We start from the raw sequence: 24875 nt of genomic DNA, 5'->3' as shown, positions 1-24875 counted from the left end.
ACATCACAGTCATGTCTTGGTGGTAAAGAGACCAGTGTAGCACCACTAAAATGGCTTGTTGGTAAAGAGACAAGTGTAACACCACTAACATGGCTTGGTGGTAAAGAGACCAGTGTAACACCACTAACATGGCTTGTTGGTAAAGAGTCCAGTGTAACACCACTAATATGGCTTGTTGGTAAAGAGACCAGTGTAACACCTCTAACATGGCATGTTGGTAAAGAGACCAGTGTAACACACTAACATGGCTTGGTGGTAAAGAGACCAGTGTAACACCTCTAACATGGCTTGTTGGTAAAGAGACCAGTGTAACACCACTAACATGGCTTGGTGGTAAAGAGACTAGTGTAACACCACTAACATGGCTTGTTGGTAAAGAGACCAGTGTAACACCACTAACATGCTTTTTGGTAAAGAGAGACCAGTGTAACACCACAAACATGGCTTGTTGGTAAAGTGACCAGTGTAACACCACAAACATGGCTTGTTGGTAAAGAGACCAGTGTAACACCACAAACATGGCTTGGTGGTAAAGAGACCAGTGTAACATCACAGTCATGGCTTGGCGATAAAGAGACCAGAGTAACACACCAAACATGGATTGGTGGTAAAGACACCAGTGTAACACCACAACCATTGCTTGGTGGTAAAGGGACCAGTGTAACACCACTAACATGCTTTGTGGTAAAGTGACCAGTGTGACACCACAAACATGGCGTGGTGGTAAAGAGACTAGTGTAACACCACAACCATGGCTTGGTGGTAAAGAGACCAGTGTAACACCATTAACATGCTTTGTGGTAAAGAGACCAGTGTGACCCCACAAACAAGGCTTGGTGGTAAAGAGACCAGTTTAGCATCACAGTCATGGCTTGGCGATAAAGAGACCAGTGTAACAACACAATCATGGATTGGTGGTAAAGAGACCAATGTAACACCACAACCATGGCTTGGTGGTAAAGAGACCATTGTAACACCACTAACATGGCTTGGTGGTAAAGAGACAAGTGTAACACCACTAACATGCTTTGTGGTAAAGAGAGACCAGTGTAACACCACAAACATGGGTTGGTGGTAAAGAGACCACTGTAACATCACTAACATGGCTTGATGTTAAAGAGACCAGTGTAACATCACAGTCATGTCTTGGTGGTAAAGAGACAGGTGTAACACCACAAACATGGCTTGGTGGTAAAAAGACCAATGTAACACCACAACCATAGTTTGGTGGTAAAGAGACCAGTGTAACACCACTAACATTGCTTGTTGGTAAAGAGACCAGTATAACAGCACTAACATGGTTTGGTGGTAAAGAGACCAGTGTAACACCACTCACATGGCTTGGTTGTAAAGAGACCAGTGTAACACCACTAACATGGCTTGGTGGTAAAGAAAAACCAGTGTAACACCACAAACATGGCTTGGTGGTAAAGAGACCAGTGTAACACCACAACCATGGTTTAGTGGTAAAGAGACCAGTGTAACATCACAAACATGGCTTGGTGATAAAGAGACCAGTGTAACACCACAAACATGGATTTGTGGTAAAGAGACCAGTGTAACACCACAACCATGGCTTGGTGGTAAAGAGACCAGTGTAACACCTCAACCATGGCTTGGTGGTAAAGAGATTAGTGAAACACCACTAACATGCTTTGTGGTAAAGAGACCAGTGTGACACCACAAACATGGCTTGGTGGTAAAGAGACCAGTGTAACAACACAAACATTGATTGGTGGTAAAGAGACCAGTGTAAAGCACAACCATGGCTTGGCGGTAAAGAGACCATTGTAACACCACTAACATGGCTTGGTGGTAAAGAGAGACCAGTGTAACACCACAAACATTGATTGGTGGTAAAGAGACCAGTGTAACACCACTAACATGGCTTGGTGGTAAAGAGACTAGTGTAACATTACAGTCATGTCTTGGTGCTAAAGAGACAGGTGTAACACCACAAACATGGCTTGGTGGTAAAAAGACCAATGTAACACCAGAAACATGGCTTGGTGGTAAAGAGACCAGTGTAACATCACAGTCATGGCTTGGTGGTAAAGAGACTAGTGTAACATCACAGCCATGGCTTGGTGGTAAAGGGACCAGTGTAACGCTTCAACCATGACTTGGCAGTAAAAAGACCAGTGTAACATCACAATCATCCTGAGGGGATCAAACAACAATTAAAGAATTTGGCTAAATGTCAGGGAATCACCTTGGACATTTGTAACAGTATTCCACTTACGTATGTTGATAAACTATTTTTCCAGTAAATGAAGTAAAACAAGATGATATCGAAGATTCTAATTGTACAATTTATTAGCCTTTAAATTATATCATATATTGTCCCATTAATAACCTTCTTATCAAATTGTCATTACTCGTTGTTTATCGCTTGTCTATTTTGATAATTACCTCCGTTACTGTATACATATATATATATATATACTTACACACGTACATGATAAAACTTGTATCTGCTCATCACTCTGTTTAATAGGACATCTTTGGGTGAAATGTTACCGTTGAGGTTTTTACATAGTATAATTTCTAAAAGCTACCAGTTAATGATTTTAAGGGTTGTGGGGTATATCTCTTTCTTGGCGGCGTTCTCTGCTGGTACAGCGAGAATTCTATGGATTTACAACGTTAAAATCAAGGGTTTGATCCCCGTCGGTGGACTCAGCAGATAGCCTGATGTGGCTTTACTCTAAGGAAACACAAACACACTTTCTTTGCGTGTTTTTAAAAAGCGTGTCTTTGAATTAAATTTTAAATTTTGTGCTTTTAACATATTTAGAATGTGTAGACTGTTTTGTAGTTTATAATGACTATTAGTCAGGCTTACCTGTCACTAAACCATACTAATACCAACCAGATGTCACATACATTGATATAAAAGCTCTTACCGTATAATTAACGCTAACAGAAAACATCTGATGTTTAGTATTTACATCATGAGTGATAACTTGTGCGACACCTATCCACTTGTCCCTCGCTGGTCTGTGGATTTACAACGATAAATCAAGGGCTTAATTTCTCTCGGTAGATTCAGCAAATAGTCCACTGTGGCTTTGTTATAAGAAAACACACCTATCTGCCTAGTAACCAGTACAGATTCCTTAAGTTTCAAACGTAAAAACACAACAAACTTTTGCTTTTCTGGTAATAATAATACAACTTTTTTTTATATGTATATTTCAAATATTGTTTCGCCATTTCGGCGGCTAGTAATTGTTTTGTTTGTTTTGAAATTCGCGCAAAGCTGTACGAGGGCTATCTGTGCTAGCCGACTCTAATTTAGCAGTGTAAGACTAGAGGGAAGGCAGCTAGTCATCGCCACCCACCGCCAACTATTGGGCTACCATTTTACCAACGAATAGGGCGATTGACCGTCATATTATAACGTCCCCCTCGGGTGAAAGGGCGAACATGTTTGGTGTGATGGGGTTTAAACCCGTGACCCTCGGATTACGAGTCAGTCGAGTACTTTGACCACCTGGCCATGACGGGCCGGCTAGTAATACAACTTCTTGATATGAAAATATACGTATATTTTTACATCGAACGGTTTTTGTACAACTAATCCCGATAAACATGCAACGGTGAAATTTTAGCCTAATTTTTTATATGTTTTTATATAACTTTATTTCAAAATACTTGAGACTGATTAAAAGAGAAACAAAGTTTAATTTTTCCTTTCAATTAACTAACTTAGCAAGGTCGTATTATTACCTTCATGGCAGAAGGATGTATGTGAGAAGTATTATTTTACTGTATTTTCTTACAAACTTAAATTGTTGTTTAATTATAAAAAAATCATAACAAACATAAACATTGTGTTGTTTTACATAGGTGGGTCCAGCAATTGGGCTCTTGACCCGCTTTCTGGGGTCGTGGATTCCAATCCTCGTCCAATCAAACATGTTCGTTCTTTCAGCCGTGGGAGCATCATAATAACCTTATGGTCAATCTTACTATTCGTTTCTAAAAGAGTAGCCCAAGAGTTGGCGGAAGTTGTAACGACTAGCTGCCTTCCGTCTAGTCTTACATTGCTAAATTAGGGATAGCTAGCGCACATTAGCGTGAAATTCAAAACAAATGGGAAGATGCCAATAATGAATCATCCATTGTTAGGTTTTACGCTTACCCAAATTTCGTGAAAATTAGAGCACTCGACTCGTAATTTGAGGGTCGCGAGTTCGAATCCCCGTCAAACCAAACATGCTCATCCGTTCAGCCATGGGGGCGTTATGATACGACAGTCAGTCTCACTATTTGTTGGTGAAAGAGTAGCCCAAGAGTTGGCGGTAAGTGGTGATGACTAGCAGTCTTCCCTCTAGCCTTTTGTTTGTTTATTTTTGAATTTCGCGCAAAGCTGTACGAGGGCTATCTGCGCTGGCCGTTCCTAATTTAGCAGTGTAAGACAAGAGGGAAGGCAGCTATTCAGTACCACTCACTACCAACTCTTGGGCTACTTTTTTTACCAGCGAATAGTGGGATTGACCGTCATATTATAATGTCCCCACGGCTGAAAGGGCGAACATGTTTGGTGTGATGGGGATTCGAACCTGCGACCCTCAGATTACGAGTCGGATGCCTTAACCACCTGGACATGCCGGACCGCCTCTAGTTTTTCATCGCTAAATTAGGGACGGCTACCACAGATAACCCTCGTCGTGTAGCTTAGCGTGAAGTTCAAAACAAACAAATAAGCAAATTAAACCAATGTTTATAAATAGAAATTGTGAACATTTGTCACCTTCGATGAATGTCAATAAACTCTGTCTGTATTAAATTCTGTATTCTATTTAAAGTGGTACTACGCTGGTACACGATAAGTCTACGGATTTCAATGCTAAAATCAGGGGTCGATTCCCCTCAGTGGACTCTGCAGACAGCCCATTGTGGTTTTCTATGAGATCCCCCCCCCCCCACACACACACTATCTGATGGGTCGCGACTGTCGTTAATTTATTTTAGTTATTTCGTGTACGGATGCCTGCGTTTGAAAAAAATGATGATTGGATGCAGTTACTATTATTAAATAATCGGCAGTATCCGTGTTTACGTTTCTCAGACCAATTCTAAAATGAATAAAATTACAGTTAAAAATATCAAAATGCCAAATAGTGAAGAAACAGTTTTATATCTACAGCATCTGATTATTAATGAATAGCAAAAAAGATATAATGCTTTCACCACAATCTTATTGTTGAAAAAATATATAAACAGTTATAAAATATCAGTCTTTATCTTTGGTGCTAAAATACTTCAACATTTTAGTCATACAGTAAATAAATCACCCAGTTGCAAGAAAAGCACTCTAGTTTTCCATTTGGAAAGGAACAATTCCTAATCGGACAGATCAGATTTACCGATCATTGAAGGTAGGCATATTTACTTTTAGACAACATAGCGACATCTTCTGGAGTGATCTTTTAGCATTATAGATGTATTGTGGAGAAAAAGGCTTAAGTAGAGGAACTACATATATACGAAGTGAAAGATGGATAATACAATATTGTAATAATAAGTATACCAACTGTGAGGCCTAGGTGAAGAAAAGCTGCTTTTCTTTAATCTATCACTTAAACACTGGCCGCAACATAGTAAAAAAAACACTTGCCGTAGTTGTCATGGTCTTGTCCTGAATTTCCTTATTCTATAATTTTCACTCACTCCATTTAAGCTACGCTTTTATGTAGGCATTATGTGTTAGGTCAATAAATCCTGGTCCATTTGGAAATATAATATGCGGTCAGACAAATAAACTCACATATACATACATATATGTAAAAAGGGCTGGTATAGATAGAGAAAGCACTATGTAGAGGAGCGAACAACGTTTTGACCTTTTTTCGGTCATCGTCAGGTTCACAAAGAAGAAGAAGGTCGAAACGTTGTTCGCTCCTCTACATAGTGCTTTCTATACCCATACCAGCCGTTTTTACATATATATTTTTCTCTACAATTGGTTTTTCTCGTTATCACGGATCACATAGACATAACTTTATTTAATAAAACTACACTTAAAGTAAACCATAAAATAAAGCAATGATATTTATAGCAGCATGAAAAATATCATGAATTTCCATTGTATGACACGTTTTTACGAATTGAAACAAAGATACAAAAACTAAGAATAAAACCCATAGTAAAGAAAAAGTAGCGAAAAGTGTTTTTAGCAATCTATGGGAAAAAACGAAGGCAAACTTAGCTTACCATGCAGAAACGTCTGAATGCATGTTCACAAAGTGATAAGCATTTAGTTTGAAAAAACTGCGCATGCATATTTTAGAACTAAATAAGACGAAAAAGCCCTTAGAAACTATTTAGTGTAATATTAATTTTTTCAGTGAAATTACACTCTGATTAAGTGTAAGTAAGTATACTTTGCAAGTATAAAAACTAAAGTTGAAATCGAAGCGAGTCGTCGTGTGATGATAATGACAATGTAACATTGTGTAGCATACTCGTTGCATTAAAAATATCGATTAAGTTGACTCTAAATGAAGAAAACCAACATGCAATCCGGACTCTTCGGACAAAGGCTCTTCTAACTTAGCGTTTGATCGAGACTCTGGAGAGGAAAGCTTCGGACAGACAAACGCAAGCGTGTTAATTATATAGATTAGGGACGACGAGCGGAGATACTCTCATGTAACTTAGCCCCATATCCAACAAACAATAACCCATTTTCTTTGTCACCCCCCGTCAGTGGGCCGGAAGTAAATTTACAGGTTTAAATCACTAAAATCCGGGCTCAGCCCCATACGGAGAACATTGAAGATAACTTGTTATATGTCTTTAACTAAAGCACACAGAGAAACCAACTCTCCCCTTATATTTTTATTTAAATTCCATTCTTGCAGCAGTGAATAAAAACAACTTGTAGGATTTGAAATAATTGAAAATTGTTTAAATATTAAAATATTATTTGAAATAATGTGAAATTGTGTCAGGTTATATCATAGATAAAAATATTATTATTTTATTGTTTTCAAAAGATATGCCACATAAAATGTCAAAGTTTGGCAAAGTGTTAAAATTATATAAAAAGGGAAGTCAAAGTATGGGTATGCTTGTTAGTGTATCTGTATAAATAAAATAGTACTCTCTGTTGTATGTCAATATATCTGGTTATCTATATATATATACTAGTATCTGTTGTATGCCCATGTAACTACGTTTCTATATAAATAGTAGTGTCTGTTGTATGTTCATGCATTTAGTTATCTATATAAATAGTACCGTCTGTTGTATGTCTGTGTGTCTAGTTATCTATATAAATAATACTGTCTTGTATGCCCATGTAAATAGTTATCTATATAAATAGTAGTATATGTTGTATGTTCATGTATCTAGTTATCTATATAAATAGTACTGTCTGTTGTATGTTCATGTATCTAGTTATCTATATAAATAGTACTGTCTGTTGTATGTCTGTGTATCTAGTTATCTATATAAATAATACTGTCTTGTATGCCCATGTAAATAGTTATCTACATGCGTGCCATTTTTCCGCTGAAACGCGGATTTCCGCGGTTTCCAAACGGTCAACGATCACCCACGAGATTCGTGTAAATTCGAGGAGAAAATATGAGCGATTTGGGGGTCGGGTAGGTGGTTTTTGAGGAGAAATCGTATTTTTTCAATGTTTATTGCAGAAAAAAAAATCTGACCGCCATCTTGGAGGCAGTCTCGTTTCGTCTCGTTGCAGGTCTCGTAGTCTGGTATCGTGTGCATACCAGACGATAAAATATTCTCTACGCTCCAAAGAATCAACAGCGATTGAAATGTTTAAAAGGAAAGATGTTCATTTTGATCCTGTAGACAAGAGAATGTGTAAGGACATTAGATCAGCAGCTTCAAAGTATACCTCAAAGCTGAGGGAGAATTAGAAGAAAAGGGCAGAAAGGCTTGAGGCCTATGGTTCTGTGAAATCTGGCCCAGCCACCTTGGCTAAAGAAAAAGTCCAGAAAGCTGCAGAGGCACAGAGAGCTGCCTATTCAGAGAAGGAGAGAAAAAAAGCTTGGAAGAGAGCACTGGAAACCCTTGTCTCGAAAAAGAGGAAAGTAGCCAAGATTGATTAAAGGAAATTAAGTGATTTGAAATTTGACTGTAATTTATGCAGCAGAGCAGAAGTTGATATCAGTGACTGAAAAACATTTTTTTATTATCTGCAGCATACAGTGCCAGTGGTTTATTTTAAAGCATATCATTAATTTTATTTTGAAGCAATGTCAAAGCTTTCCTTGATTTGCTGTTTCAGTTTGTATTGTGAAAGAATGAAAAATATACTGATATTGAGGTACCAGTAATTTGCTGACAAGATTGTATAGATGAACAAGTTTTACTGTAGGTAGTCATGTAGAGTAATTTTAAGTAATTTGAAATTTTAGTGGAATACATGCAGCAGAGCAGTAGTTGTTGATGTCAGTGACTGTACAAAATTTAATTTCTGAGGCATATCACTGATATCAGTAGTTTAATATTGAACTATATCAGTAGTTGAATTTTTAAGCAATGTCATAGCTTTCCTTCATATGCTGTTTTAGTTTGTATTGTCAATTTGTGAAAGAATGGAAAATTCACTGACATTAAGGTACCAGTAGTATAATGACAAGATTGCATAGATGAACAATTTGAACTGTAGGTAGTCATGATTAGTCAAAAGAGTAATTTTATGTGATTTGAAAATTGTATGGAATATATGCAGCAGAGAAGTAGTTATTGGCAATGACTGTAAAACATTTAATTGGCAGCATACCAATAGTTGATGATGATGATGTTATTGATGACAAAAAGGATAATAATGAAATGATTTGTATTTGAAATATTTACTGAGTTATTTTGGCTTTATTAACTCATATTAGTAATATATTTTGATTTAGAAAAAAATTAAACTGAATAAATAGTAAATAAACAATCTTAAATTTCATTTATTTACTTTTTATTTTATTTGTTAATTTTAGATATTTTGATATATCTTCTAAAAAATGAATGCAAATTAAAGAATAAATCAATCTGCTAAAAACTGTAAATGAAAGTTTAGTTTTATTAGTTTGATTTAGTCTTTTAATTTCCTTTTGTTATTTTATATGATATATATTGTGTACTTTTCCAACATTGCAATGTCATAAAACATAAAGAAATTATGTCCCAGATTGCACCAAATCACACCAAATAGCATCCATTTTTTTAAAATTTCCCGGGGGGCATGCCCCCGGACCCCCCTAGTCAGGCGCGGCTAAGCCGCGCTGTGGCGCCTCTGGCGCCAGGCTATATACCTTTTCCTCTTTTTTTCATAAATGTCATCGGCATGCCTGTATCTATATAAATAGTCGTATATGTTGTATGTTCATGTATCTAGTTATCTATATAAATAGTACTGTCTGTTGTATGTCAATGTATCTAGTTATCTATATAAATAGATATATTGACATAAAAGAGACAGTACTATTTATTGAATGTACTCCAGCTAGTATAATTATATGTTTTTATTTCTTTTATTTGTCAGTACATTTTCGAACTATACCCATTACGACCGATCTTAAAGCCTTTTCGGACGCTATGGATGTTTACATGATAGACCCCAGAGGAACAATTATGAAAAAATGGCTTTCTCGTCAAACTAACATAGGTAAGTTGAAATTGAAGATGAGTTGTTTATCGAGATTTATTTTTACCAATTTATTGTGTTAAGATGTCCCCTTCTGTTGATAATTTAAATAGTATTGGGGTTTTTGGTAAGTTACATATATTAATTTTCTCATTAACTTATTTCAGGGTAAAGACTGTTATCATAGTTTAAAGAGTATTTTTGAAACGCTACATACTCACCTGTGGGTTCTCCCGTGGGTCAGTGGTAAATTTATGGACAGAGACCAACTAGTCCATTGTGTGGCTTTTAGCAGAACCAAGTCACACAGTCGCCTGTGGTAATCCGGAAAAGTGCACAGATAGAGGTTGGTGTTGCATTCAACAGGTGGCAGCACCAATGTGTACACACGAAATAGTTCTTTTCCAGAAAAAGTGAAATGAATGGTATTGCATACAAAGTGACCATTAAAAAGATACTGTTTTAAAATTAACTTAGAGTGTCTTGAACAATCCCTGTAAGCTAATTATATTAACACGCGCAACTGTATTTTTTTTGTAGAAAATGAATAGCTTGTAAGTTGTTATAATTTCAGGCGCTGTGAGTTTGGAGTATGAACTATCCCAACAGCCCGTTTTTGGAACCTGGGCCATTCGCGTGGTAGCACAGGTAAGTTGCATCGTGATACTTAGTAGAATAGACATAAAACGAAACAGAACATAACGTTATTGTAATGACAAAATAGGCACAGAATAGGGTTTACAAGTTTGTCGAAAATAAACTCTGACCTCAATTCTAAATCTTTTCAAATCATATTCGCACATTAAATATTATCATTTATCAGGACACAGTTAAATAGACAAGAGACATTGTTATTAGTACGTCAGCTACCTCAAACTTACAACGTTTAATAAACGATGAAATATTTAATACAATATATTAAAGTTTTTTTGTTGTTTCTTTTTTTGTTAATTTTACTTAAGCCTAAAGTTGTTAAGATAAAATTGAAGATGTCTTTAACATAACTTGGGTTTGGTTTTATGTTACATATTTTATGTAGTATTGTAAAAATAAATATTTCATACACTATGCTTAACGAAGTTAACCTAATTTAGAACTGAAAACACACTACTATAATGCTAGAGCGAAGTAACCTTAAATGAAGTAATATATTATTAGCACAATAATATACAATGATAATTATAATATATGCAAAACTTGATAAAATTGAATTATCCTAACAAAATGTCGACCCTCACTTAACAATTGACAGTTATTCAGTATTCTTATAGATGACTTAATATTCATGATGATGGCGCCCTCTTTCAGAAAATGCTAATGTTATCTTTGAGGTTTATGGCCCCACTAAAGTAATCATTTCTCTTCGTTTCAGGGACAAATAGAAGAAAAAACATTTTTGGTAGAAGAATACTGTAAGTGGATTCTTTCTATAGATAAACACAGTTTTTTGTTATAAACATCAATTAAAATATTGTTGATATAAACGATAAGTAATGTCATTATTTGATTGGTCTATTTTCTTGTCAACAGTTACGTAAGTTGATAGTTCTACTGCACGTGATATTTATTAACATCATACAGGCGACCTTACCTTGGTAAATATTTATTTTGTCACAATTACATACTTCGGACATAACAAATATTTTTTGTTAAAATTTAGAAATGGATTACATCACTGTTGAAATAATGTTAAATAATGTTTTATTAAGCACCGTATTAATGGCATATTAATGGACTATCTGATGTTACACGTGAAACGTTTTATTGCAATTATATTAGTTTTAATAGTATAGAATAAAATAACGTCTCACCTTCTACCAAATAACCACAACCACAGACGAAGGTCCAGCATGGCCAGGTGGTTAAGGCACTCAACTCGTAATCCAAGCGTCGCGGGTTCGGATCCCCGTCACACCAAACATGCTCGCCCTTTCAGCTGTGGGTACGTTATATGTACGGTCAATCCCACTATTCGTTGGTAAAAGAGTAGGCTAAGAGTGAGCGGTGGGTGGTGATGACTAGCTGCCTTCCTTCTAGTCTTACATTGCTAAATTTGGGACGGCTAGCGCGGATAGCCCTCGTGTAACTTTGCGTGAAAGTTTTAATTTTTAATATATGCGACTAGTTGCACGTTCATAGGTAAAACATTTTATTTAGAAACGAATGTTAATTAATCAGCATTGAGTCACCACCTGTTTAACGAGAAAAGCTAGAATTATTATTATTTATACGAATTATTCCAAATGTCATTCTTTTAACCAATCGCTTGCGTTTAAGTTGCTAACAACAGTCACACTGTTACGGATATAAACAATTTTCTGCAAAGAAAAAAGTGTATTTCAAGGTATAGGAAAAAAATGCTTTGTTTCTGGTTACCTCACTTACTCTACATAAAAATCCACTATCCTAAAGTTTTTCAACGCCCCCCCATAAAAAAGTCATACCCTGAACGACCTGTGATAATCCTATGTCTGAATAATACTGGTAGAACTTAGCATCTAGTACAATATTATATACTATAATAGTAGTTAGCATATAGTACAATATTATATACTATAATAGTAGTTAGCATATAGTACAATATTATATACTATAATAGTAGTTAGCTTATAGTACAATATTATATACTATAATAGTAGTTAGCTTATAGTACAATATTATATACTATAATAGTAGTTAGCATATAGTACAATATTATATACTATAATAGTAGTTAGCTTATAGTACAATATTATATACTATAATAGTAGTTAGCATATAGTACAATATTATATACTATAATAGTAGTTAGCATATAGTACAATATTATATACTATAATAGCAGTTAGCATATAGTACAGTATTATATACTATAATAGTAGTTAGCATATAGTACAATATTATATACTATAATAGTAGTTAGCATATAGTACAATATTATATAATATAATAGTAGTTAGCATATAGTACAGTATTATATACTATAATAGTAGTTAGCATCTAGTACAATATTATATACTATAATAGTAGTTAGCATATAGTACAATATTATATAATATAATAGTAGTTAGCATATAGTACAGTATTATATACTATAATAGTAGTTAGCATCTAGTACAATATTATATACTATAATAGTAGTTAGCATATAGTACAATATTATATACTATAATAGCAGTTAGCATATAGTACAGTATTATATACTATAATAGTAGTTAGCATATAATACAATATTATATACTATAATAGTAGTTAGCATATAGTACAATATTATATAATATAATATAATAGTAGTTAGCATATAGTACAGTATTATATACTATAATAGTAGTTAGCATCTAGTACAATATTATATACTATAATAGTAGTTAGCATATAGTACAATATTATATACTATAATAGTAGTTAGCATATGGTACAATATTATATACTATAATAGTAGTTAGCATATAATTACAATATTATATACTATAATAGCAGTTAGCATATAAAGTACAGTATTATATACTATAATAGTAGTTAGCATATAGTACAATATTATATACTATAATAGTAGTTAGCATATAGTACAATATTATATAATATAATAGTAGTTAGCATATAGTACAGTATTATATACTATAATAGTAGTTAGCATCTAGTACAATATTATATACTATAATAGTAGTTAGCATATAATACAATATTATATACTATAATAGTAGTTAGCATATAATTACAATATTATATAATATAATAGTAGTTAGCATATAGTACAGTATTATATACTATAATAGTAGTTAGCATCTAGTACAATATTATATACTATAATAGCAGTTAGCATATAGTACAGTATTATATACTATAATAGTAGTTAGCATCTAGTACAATATTATATACTATAATAGTAGTTAGCATATAGTACAATATTATATACTATAATAGCAGTTAGCATATAGTACAATATTATATACTATAATAGTAGTTAGCTTATAGTACGATATTATATACTGCAATAGTACCTAGCACATAATACAATATTATATACTGCAATAGTACTTAATATATAGTACGATATTATATACTACAATAGTACTTAGTATATAGTACAATATTATATACTACAATAGTACTTAATATATAGTACGATATCATATACTACAATAGTACTTAGCATATAGTACAATATTATATACTACAATAGTACTTAATATATAGTACGATATCATATACTACAATAGTACTTAGCATATAGTACAATATTATATACTACAATAGTACTTAATATATAGTACGATATCATATACTACAATAGTACTTAGCATATAGTACAATATTATATACTAAACTAGCATTTATATAATAAAATGTCTTTGTGTTAATATATATATCCCACTTAATACCATATTTTAGAGGGTGTAAAAAGAACGCTTATCTACAGTGTTGTTTTCAAGCACGTAATTGGAAACAAAGTTTTTGTGTGTTTTTGTAGGCACAATTGACTGTCATTCACACGTGCTATTGTAACGCATACATGTGCACGTTCTGACTTCTGTTGAGTGTCTGAATTTAGCGTCGTGTAGTAAGATGTTTTCTGATCGTACACACTTGTGTTAAGGAAAACGTGCAGTGTGAGCGATGTGTTGATTATTGTAGTGCATGTATATAGTATCAGGAGTTATGTGTGACAGAATTGATTATTGTTATGGATTTGTTTGGCCATTTTGCAAGCTGGGGAAGTATTATTATAATTAACTTACTTGCCATTAGATATTAGTATTAGGCCTATTAATTTTTAATAGTGTATTGTGCATGTAGTCCATTAGCTCGGACCACTACTATGGTTGTTATTTGAAACGCGCCGTCCGTAATGTAGTTGTAATACTATTATCACATTATTTTATTTCTTGAAAATCCCTAACGGGTTCAGATGTATACTGCAGTATTTAAAAAAACATAAATATGCCTAGCACTAAAGTTTAATTACGAATAAGGTAATTAAAAACTGTAAATTAGTCCTGTTTGGTAAGCATGAGGCAGATAGGTGGCACCTTGATAAAGTGGTCACATGATAGCTGGTATCTTAAAGCCGTGCACGTAAACCTAAGGTTGTGAATGAACAAATAAACTCTTGCAACGCCCTCTTTCTCATTCTTCAGTGTATGATGGTTATCTGTGTAACAGTCAGTGTATCCAGAAGGACTTGTGAACTGGTAAGAGAACATTTCATGTTACCCTCAGATGAACAACACAGAATTACACGTGACACCTCAAATTAACAACACACGTTACACGTGACGCCTTAGATGGACAACACAGATATTACTCGTGACACCTCAGATGGACAACAGAGACATTACACGTGACACCTCAGATGGACAACAACGACATTACACATGACACCTCAGATGAACAACACTGATATTACACGTAACACCTCAGATAAACAACACACTCTTCCCTCTGTCCCTGATTGATATTTCTTTCGTTTTTGTGAAGAAATGCAACATCCAGTTAACAGATGGTGATAGTGGAGGTGTATATGTTAAAATGTTGCACTACACCAGTGTTTCCATTCACAAAGGATAACAAGAAACTGTACACTTTTAATATTTTTAAAATATTAAGGAATTGTTCTTTCCCGACTTAATGTGTGTGTATGTATGTATATATATATATATATTGTTTGTTCTTTTTAAATTTCCTATAAAATGTATTACGATTTAATGGTCCGAATTATACGTCTCTGCACCAGAGAAACAGACAACTGATCCCGGGCCTCTTTTAAATAAATATTTTGATGCATTGAACTTAAGTTTAACTTATTTTAGCATTTAGCATGAAATATTATTAAAAATTGAAACAGATACGAAAGGCATAAAAATATTGCCTCTATTTTAGGGTCACATTTTAACAAAAGCTAGGACTATGTTAGTATATGCTTTCAATTTCAAATTTCATTAAAAACTATAATCTAATATGGAACCATTTGTGCACAACCCAAGTTTCTTTAGATTGAATAAAATCGAATTCAATGTCAGTGACAGAATATTAAACCTGGAGATTTTTGTTCTTTATAAGTGGTTTTCAAGCCTGAAACTGGAGTTAAAACTCGGCGAATAGCATGTGTCGTCTGCAAATAACGTAAATCTCGTTAAGGCGGGAAAAGGAAAAAAAATTAATCCTGCCTCTTCAACTGCGCAATCCCGTGCAGCTGTTCGTTTCTTCCAATGAGGTTTCACTAGAGATTTATAGCTGAAGTCTGGAGCTATTTATTGAAATAGTTCGTTTATGTATTTTCCTTGGCTGTACTCTGTAGTCATTAAAAATCAGGAGTAACAATTAAATCTTTGTGTCCATCTTTACATCACAACAACGTTCGTATTTCGGTTGTTCGTAGTTCACAAACGTTTAGTCATAATGACGTCTCTACAATATATGCACGAACGTGGTTGTCTCGTGAATATTAAAAGAAAATATATTTTCAGTGAAATTAGATCTAAAAAATATGAAATTTACAATAAAACAAGGATTTGAGACACTTTTGAGCCCGTAAAAATTATACTTTCCCTTAGCTTTTTGATAGTAGATGATACGTAATTATACCGACTACCTCAAGGGGAGTAAATATTTTGTACACTTAGTAATGCTATATTGATATTGTTTTTCATTATTAGATTTGGTATTTTTGTACAAATTTTAAGTCATGCAGCATTTAATTATTTTCAAATGCAAATGTCCGCTAGGAGCGCTACAGTTGTACTCATGTTGTTTTGAATTAAGCACAAAGCTACACAATGGGCTATCTGTGCTCTGCCCACGACGGATATCGAAACCCGGTTATTAGGGTTGTAAGTCCGCAGACATACCGCTGAGCCACTGGGAGGGGCGGTTATACTTATATAAATAGTGTATATTTATCCAATTAAAAAGTCAGTTAAGTTATAAATGGAGCCCGGCATGGCCAGGTTGTTAAGGCACTCTACTTGTAATTTGAAGGTCGTGGGTTCGAATTCCCGTCACTTCAAACATTCTCCCCCCTTTCAGCCGTGGGGACGTTATAATGTTACGGTCACTTCCACTCTTCGTTAATAAAAGAGTAGTCCAAGAGTTGGTGGTGGGTGGTAATGACCAGTTGCCTTCCCTCTAGTCTTAAACTGCAGAATTAGGGACGGCTAGTGCAGATAGCCTTCGTGTAGCTTTACGCGAAATTCAAAAACAAACAAGCTCTAAACTGGGTGAGAAACTTGTAAATAACTTATTGATGCCAACTAAAGAGCATTTGTAAACTACCACCAGATGGCGCAAAAATTGAAATCGTAGCTGCATTGCCTGTTACATCCACACACCCGTTTAGACTGCATTTAAGAGATATATTTGTTTAAACAGAAAAAAAAAATTAGTTAATTAACAACGCATAGTACATACATTAATGGAAATAATTATGGAAACACAAGCGAAACGCATAAAAGAGTCACTGAAACGTTTGGTTTCGAATCTCACGCAAAGCTATTTGAGTACTATCTGCACTATTTGTCTCTAATTTAGCAGTGATATACTAGAAGGAAAGTTATTGACCTTTTCTTTTACCAACGAGTAGTGGGATTGACCATCGCGTTATGAATAACCCGTGGCTGTAAGAGCGAGCATGTTCGGTGTATCGGAGGATTCGAACCTGCGACCATCAGTTTGAGAGCTAAACGCCACTATTCGTTGGTAAAAAAGAGTAGCCCTAGAGTTGGCTGTGGGTGTTAATGATTAGCTTCCTTCCCTCTAACCTTACACTGCTAAATTAGGGACGGCTAGCGCAGATAGCCCTCGTGAATCTTTGCGCGAAATTCAAAACAAACAAACAAAACATAACACTTATTATTCGTTACGTAGTAGAATATGAGGCAAGTAAGAAAATATAAATATAAGTACTGAGGGTCCAACTGCTAATTCCACACGTGAGAGAAATGTGATAGTAATGTTGTATTCTGATACTGTTGCAGATGAGACCCAGTTTGAAGTCAACGTAACCATGCCGGCGTTCTTCATGGACACGAATGATTATATACATGGTTATGTCACGGCCAAGTGAGTAGTATATACATATTTTCCGGGGGACGGGGCTTAAAGTTACCCTAATCAGTATGGGTGTTTCAGGAACCCGTACAGTGTATAGGGCAAGATGTTTAAATAACTATTTCAAGCAATAACATTTTAATTCGCTTTTGTAATTTTCACTGACCCCGCGCGTTTCCTCGAGTCGTTTGTAAAGCAATAAACAATTTAATTTTAAACATTCTTATTGACTTATTAAATTTTCTGAGCCTGATTTAACTGACGCCCCCTGGCTTGTTTGAAGTTTGATGGATGGATTGTTTGCTGTCGATGTTTACTTACAAAAAAATGATAATAATAAATTGTTTCTAGACGTGTTCTTCTTAGTTTAAATGATTCTTTCTGGTTTTTTGTCTAACTCGGTTTTTGTTGTTTTTTGCCTGTTTGTTTTCAGTTACCTTCGTTATAAAAAGAGGTATAAGATACCCCTTCCCCAATCTATGCAAACATAGAAAATCCCATGACAGACACTCTCACTATTTTCGTTTAATGTTTAAGTTACACGAGAGTACTTACTGGTAGGTATTCAGTTTAAGCCTTAATTTTTTATTATATAGTTATATCGGAGGATCTCCAGTGTCTGGAAACCTGACTTTAACAACGGTAGTGGAATCTTTAACCAGGGGAGGTGCCAGCAATGTCAGGAGTTTTTCTCAGTACCCACAGCTGCAACAAAGTATCAACACTGTATGTTTCATTTTTTTTTTTTTTTTTGTCACTTGTAATAATAGCATTCATATATATATACATACAGAGAGAGAAAAATAAATGTCTCTGATGTGGAATTCTCTATACAGACATATTTTAGAAGTGGTTTTTTGGTACATACTTAGAAGAAATGTTGCTATTTCAGTTAGTTTGGGTAAAGACCCTTTTGTTTTAGTCCTAACTTTCAAAATCATGATATATTACTTCATTTGAATGGTAATGTTGGGTACTGAAGGCTTAAGTAAGTTGCTGTTAGAAGAAAGATTGAGTGAAGTCTGTTTTGGTACCAAAAAAAATTAAATATTTCTTTGTTTTCTCTATAACTACGTCTATACTTTGCACCATTGAAAATTAAGATGGAAATTCATCTTGAACGTTATATCACTGAAAAAAACAAAACTCCGAAAGATATTTCTAGCAATAAATTTGCTTTACGAGTTAAATACAACGGTTACAATTGGTATCCTCTCTTTCAGTTTGTAGGCTTAACAACATACCGTTTCAGTATTCGGGAACTGGCTCGGCTCGTTTCCAAGTTGCAGAACTCCATTGTTCGAGTGACAGCTTGTGTAGGAGAAACTATGCTGGATCGAGTAATATGTGGATTTGCGGAAACTATTATTTTTAACTCCAGCATCAAACTCCAGTTCCTTGGATCCTCTCCACAAGTTTTCAAACCAGCAATGCCTTTCAAGGCTTATGTAAGTTGGTGAATATTTTTACATTTTTAACAGAGTTATGGAGAAATATTAACTCTGACTTAACGAAACAACTTTCAGTTTTCTCACTCGTTCATAACTTGTTACTCAGTGGAGATAGAGTAATTTTAAGAACATTGTAAAGTTAGAGTACTGCGTTCTCATGACCACTGTAGTACGTGTCAGACTGTGAATCTAAGGTTCCATAGTTTGCGCCACAAAATTGTGCTATTAATGCATTATAAGAGTGACAGTCGACTTCCACAACAAACAGAGTAGCCCTAGAGCTGGCGATGGGCACTGTTAACAAGCTGCTAACTCTATCTCTTGTCTTTTATGGAATTTAGCACGAATACATTTACAAACAGCTTTAGCTCATCTGACAAATACTTATTTCACCTGATGTTTTGCTTTATTTTCCGTGTTAGAAATTTGAGCAGCGTTCCCTGACGTATAGCTAAAGATGTGTTTCGATCAAAACACCATAAAAATAAAACGAATTTTATAGCCCCGAATTCTCCATGAAGTTTCTTCCACACTGATAGTTCTGTCGTTAAGCCTATTTGCATCTGTTGCAACTTATGAATGAATGCTACTTGGGTACCACATCTTGTGCATTGCATTAATTACTACAGTTTTATTTCTCAATATATGTTTTAACAGTTTATTATAACCATGGAACTAATTAAACACGATATTTTAGTTGACATGAGATCATAAATATGAGAAGTCTTCCACCATATTGTACTTCGATGATCATGTATCTAAAATAATATTTGAAATTCCAATAGGTTTATTGACTCCTAAACCTTGGTTAACGAGTTGCTCCAGGGAGAACTTGTAATCTCTAATGTTTTGGGTTGTTCTAGAACAAAGACATATTAGGCTATCTGCTATGTCCACTGTGGGGAATCGAACCCCGGATTTTGGCATTGTAAGTCTGTAAACTTACTGTTGATCCACTGGATGGGTCAAAATTATCTGCTAGCACAAAACATTAATCAATAGTTTCTTTTAATAAATGCCAACTGCTTGGTTGTTACTTGCGAATTGGATGCACTTTCAAAAATATCTCACCATTTTTGTTTATGCCACAATAAAGGGCTTTCTTTTACTAAATTTCACGAAGATAGGTGACAGCTCAAAGCAGTATTACCTACACTTATAAAAACTGAATTATTGTCTTGAGAATCACCAAAACACCTGAAATACTTGAAACTTACTGTACGTTTCGCTCCCAATTAATGTAATTTATTCTGACATAATTTTAATACTTTATACTGTGTTTGTCACAAGAATGGTTGTTGCACGTCACATGACTTCTTTCTAGTAGTGATCTCTATACCCATCATCTTATCTAGTAGTGACCTCTGTACTCATCATCTTATCTAGTAGTGACCTCTGTACTCATCATCTTATCTAGTAGTAACCTCTGTACTCATCATCTTATCTAGTAGTGACCTCTGTACTCATCATCTTATCTAGTAGTGACCTCTGTACTCATCATCTTATCTAGTAGTGACCTCTGTACTCATCATCTTATCTAGTAGTGACCTCTGTACTCATCATCTTATCTAGTAGTGACCTCTGTACTCATCATCTTATCTAGTAGTGACCTCTGTACTCATCATCTTATCTAGTAGTGACCTCTGTACTCATCATCTTATCTAGTAGTGACCTCTGTACTCATCATCTTATCTAGTAGTGACCTCTGTACTCATCATCTTATCTAGTAGTGACCTCTGTACTCATCATCTTATCTAGTAGTGATCTCTATACCCATCATCTTATCTAGTAGTGACCTCTGTACTCATCATCTTATCTAGTAGTAACCTCTGTACTCATCATCTTATCTAGTAGTGACCTCTGTACTCATCATCTTATCTAGTAGTGACCTCTGTACTCATCATCTTATCTAGTAGTGACCTCTGTACTCATCATCTTATCTAGTAGTGACCTCTGTACTCATCATCTTATCTAGTAGTGACCTCTGTACTCATCATCTTATCTAGTAGTGACCTCTGTACTCATCATCTTATCTAGTAGTGACCTCTGTACTCATCATCTTATCTAGTAGTGACCTCTGTACTCATCATCTTATCTAGTAGTGACCTCTGTACTCATCATCTTATCTAGTAGTGATCTCTATACCCATCATCTTATCTAGTAGTGACCTCTGTACTCATCATCTTATCTAGTAGTGACCTCTGTACTCATCATCTTATCTAGTAGTGACCTCTGTACTCATCATCTTATCTAGTAGTGACCTCTGTACTCATCATCTTATCTAGTAGTGACCTCTGTACTCATCATCTTATCTAGTAGTGACCTCTGTACTCATCATCTTATCTAGTAGTGACCTCTGTACTCATCATCTTATCTAGTAGTGACCTCTGTACTCATCATCTTATCTAGTAGTAACCTCTGTACTCATCATCTTATCTAGTAGTGACCTCTGTACTCATCATCTTATCTAGTAGTGACCTCTGTACTCATCATCTTATCTAGTAGTGACCTCTGTACTCATCATCTTATCTAGTAGTGACCTCTGTACTCATCATCTTATCTAGTAGTGACCTCTGTACTCATCATCTTATCTAGTAGTGACCTCTGTACTCATCATCTTATCTAGTAGTGACCTCTGTACTCATCATCTTATCTAGTAGTGACCTCTATACTCATCATCTTATCTAGTAGTGACCTCTATACCCATCATCATGTCTAGTAATTACCTCTATATACCCATCATCTCGTCTAGTAATGACTTCTATACCCATCAGCTCATATTGTAATAATCTCTATACCCCTCAGCTTGTAGCGTCTTACTACGATGGATCGGCACTTCCTCCATGGCGTTTGTCCAGCCAGAAACTGGACATCACGCCAACTTTGACTATGATTAACGGGGTCTCACAGGAGCTAGATATCAAACACGAACTCGTATCGCCTGTACGTCCAGGACTATGGGAGCTGGAGTTGGACCTAAGGACCGAGCTAGGAGGAGGTACCTTATTGAACGCTGTTAAGACACTAAAGCTAGAGGTAAGAAGGTCAGGAGGTTAAATACTTCCTCATTCTGATCGACAGTTAAGAAGTAAGGTTTTTATCTTATCATAGTTTTAATTAAGATGAAGTTTAAGATAAAAACTTGACCGTTTACATGGCATGTATGTACGTGAATAATGTTTGTTTTAATTATCTTTTAAAATCAGTCATTATTTAATAAAATCCATGTGCGTGTCCACTTTTAACTGGAACCTGCTGGTCCGCTTGTGACCAAACTTGACAAATACCAGTACTGTTTCCTGGAGAGTAACATAAGGGTTAGGTGTTCGGATCTCTCCTACCTGTACCACTTTCCATATACCCTACGCCTTCCAATAATGGTTATAATGTTTATGTATTGTGAGAAATGAATTGTTTAATTTGCTTTGGTCATGCTTCCTGGTGCGTCAGCAATACGTCTGAGGAATTATATCGCAACAAAATTTGGTTTCGATACCGTGGTGGGCATATCACAGATAGCACATTGTGTATCTCTGTAATTAACAAAAACAATACTTTGGTCTTTATCCATTATGTGATTTTTTTTTAATCTGGTAAGCTTGTTAGTTGAAAACTCTTTTTAAAGTATATATGTTAAGAAGATGAATTGACTTCGTACAGAGACTTAAAAGTGCAAAACAGCTTCCAAACACACACACACACACAAAAACCTTTATTAAAGTAAAACTGGTAAAACTGACTAGTTCCAGGTGTGCCTGATAACCATCAACAGTGCAATATTCTTATTAACCACCTTAACGTTTATAATGCTAAGTTTGTTGTTGTTTTGAATTAAGCACAAAGCTACACAATAGGCTATCTGTGCTCTGCTCACCATGGGTTCAAAAACCTGGTTTTAAACGTTGTAAGTGCAGGGACATACCACTGTGCCACTGGAGGGGGGAGTAATGCTAAGATTTACACCATACAATTAAAATCCTGGGTTCGACGATCTTAGTGGTGTACAGAACGCAGCTTTGCGCTAACAACAAAACGACGTTTAGTTTGACTGATACGGAAGTTATTACAAGGTATTTTATAAACATCAGTTTTTATTGTGTACTCTGATTGTGCTAATTGTACGTAATTATTTTCATTTTTTTTGTTCGTTATTTTTCCGATTGTAAGTTAATGTAGAATATTTCAGTTACTTGATGTTAATTTTTTTTTTTTTACAAAGCCAGGTGGTTAGAGCACTCGACTCGTAATCTGATGGTCACGGGTTCGAATCCTCATTACAAGAAACATGCTTGCCCTTTCAGCCGTGGGGGCGTTATAATATGACGGTTGAAAAAGAGTAGCCCAAGAGTTGGCGGTGGGTGGTGATGACTAGCTGCCTTCCCTCTAGTCTTACACTGCTCAGTTAGGAACGGCTAGCCCAAATAGCCCTTGTGTAATTGTGCGCGAAATTCAAAAGAAACAAACAAATAAACCTATCAATTTACCTGACACAGCAGAAAATGTTTGAGGAATGGTTTTTATTTCTGCATGTTTCTAGATTTTACAGTTATGAATAGTAGACAAAGAAATGTTTAAAAACAGAAAGGTGAATTACATTTGCTTGGTTTGATTAATGGTTTATATATATATATATATATATATATATAAAGATACAATTAGAGTTCTTACTTGGAGATATTTCAAATTTTACATTTAAATCTTATCTTGGCCTGGCGGTTATGGAGCTCGATTCTCTTTCTCTTGTTTGCGGGTTCGAATCCCCGTCACAGAAACCGAATATGCTCGACCTTTCAGCCATGGGGTCGTTATAATGTCACGATGAATCCTACTATTCGTTTTCGGTGGGTGGTGTTAACCAGCTGTCGTCCTTCTAGTCTTTCACTGCCATATTATGGATGGCTGGCTCTCATGTAGAGAGTGTAATTGTAATTAGAACCAAAGTGGTTCTAATTTAATACAATACGAAAATATTGCATTTAAAGAACTGAGAGATGAGATACAACTGAGACAAATAAAGATGGTAAAATGTTGTTTTCTGTTACATCGTGATCAATATATTAAAGAATTACTGATATGCTTCTTAATAAAATCAAAAGTCGTTACTAAAGGTCGTACAAACGAAGACCATTTGGTTTGAATTTCGTGCAAAGCTACACGAGGGTTATCTGCGCTAGCCGTCCCTAATTTACCAGTGTAAGACTAGAGGGAAGGCAGCTAGTCATCACCACCCACTGTCAACTCTTGGACTGCTCTTTTACCGACGAATAGTAGGGACTGACCGTCACATTATAACGCCCCCACGGATGAAAGGGCGAGGATGTTTGGTGTGATAGGGATTTAAACCCGCGACCCTCGGATTACGACTCCAGATCTTAACCATCTTGCCATGCCGGACCTAAACGAAGACTATCGTACATTAAAATAAAGACTGTATTAAATGAAACATAACACTGAACAACATGAAATTATCGAATTAGTTAATTTCTGCGTTATAAACCTGTATTTTTAACTTTCACTGTTTTTTAACTGTTTCGCAGACAAACTTATGAATTATGGGTAGTCTGAACTCTTCTTTACTTTGTGAAATTTTATGCATTACTTTGAAGACGAGGTTTGATTTGTTTCTACAAAACCTTATTCCAAACTTTGGTTGAATGTGCGTTGAATACCTGTTTCTTCATCTGGTGACGTGGCCTTCATTAAAACGTTCAGTGATAAGTTAACTAACGTTGAACCATTCAGTGTACTCTCGAAGCTGAAAAACTCAATAAACTGCT

General features: G+C 35.1%; 1 pseudogene across 1 annotated transcript in view; it reads left to right on the top strand.

The window, feature by feature from the left end:
• Positions 1 to 24875, top strand: part of LOC143236568 (CD109 antigen-like) — a 57287-nt pseudogene that overhangs the window by 9138 nt on the left and 23274 nt on the right. Inside the window, exons 4-10 of the transcript XR_013019588.1 lie at positions 9521 to 9643; positions 10197 to 10270; positions 10995 to 11034; positions 17575 to 17659; positions 18244 to 18373; positions 18871 to 19095; positions 21904 to 22134. The product of XR_013019588.1 is annotated as a CD109 antigen-like (transcript). The remainder of the gene's footprint in view (positions 1 to 9520; positions 9644 to 10196; positions 10271 to 10994; positions 11035 to 17574; positions 17660 to 18243; positions 18374 to 18870; positions 19096 to 21903; positions 22135 to 24875) is intronic.

Source organism: Tachypleus tridentatus, chromosome 13 (genome assembly GCF_004210375.1).
Source record: "Tachypleus tridentatus isolate NWPU-2018 chromosome 13, ASM421037v1, whole genome shotgun sequence".
Lineage (NCBI taxonomy): Eukaryota > Metazoa > Arthropoda > Merostomata > Xiphosura > Limulidae > Tachypleus > Tachypleus tridentatus.
Note: the sequence above shows the minus strand (reverse complement) of the source record. Positions and strands in the feature narration are given on the sequence as shown.